This window comes from Thamnophis elegans, chromosome 15, assembly GCF_009769535.1.
Source record: "Thamnophis elegans isolate rThaEle1 chromosome 15, rThaEle1.pri, whole genome shotgun sequence".
NCBI lineage: Eukaryota > Metazoa > Chordata > Lepidosauria > Squamata > Colubridae > Thamnophis > Thamnophis elegans.
In genome coordinates this window covers 1,006,469-1,006,712 of record NC_045555.1, presented here as the reverse complement: position 1 = coordinate 1,006,712, position 244 = coordinate 1,006,469, and positions in this window count along the sequence as shown.

Here is a 244-nt window from a genome sequence, read left to right as displayed (position 1 = left end):
GAAAGTAGAGATAAAGAAAAAAATGTAGAGGTACGAAAAGTAGAGAGTTGCCCAAGGGATATTATCTGAGTCACCTCCCGAGCCCCTCGCAGGGCTTTTGAGTCCCGCGGGGCTGTGCCGGCGGCACATGGGAGTTGGAGTCCTTTTGCAACCTGGAGGGGCTTTTCCAGCAAGTCTGGAGGGTTGGGCGATGTTAGGCAGTCTGGTTAACTGGCTGCACTAACACTATTGGCATTTAGAGATT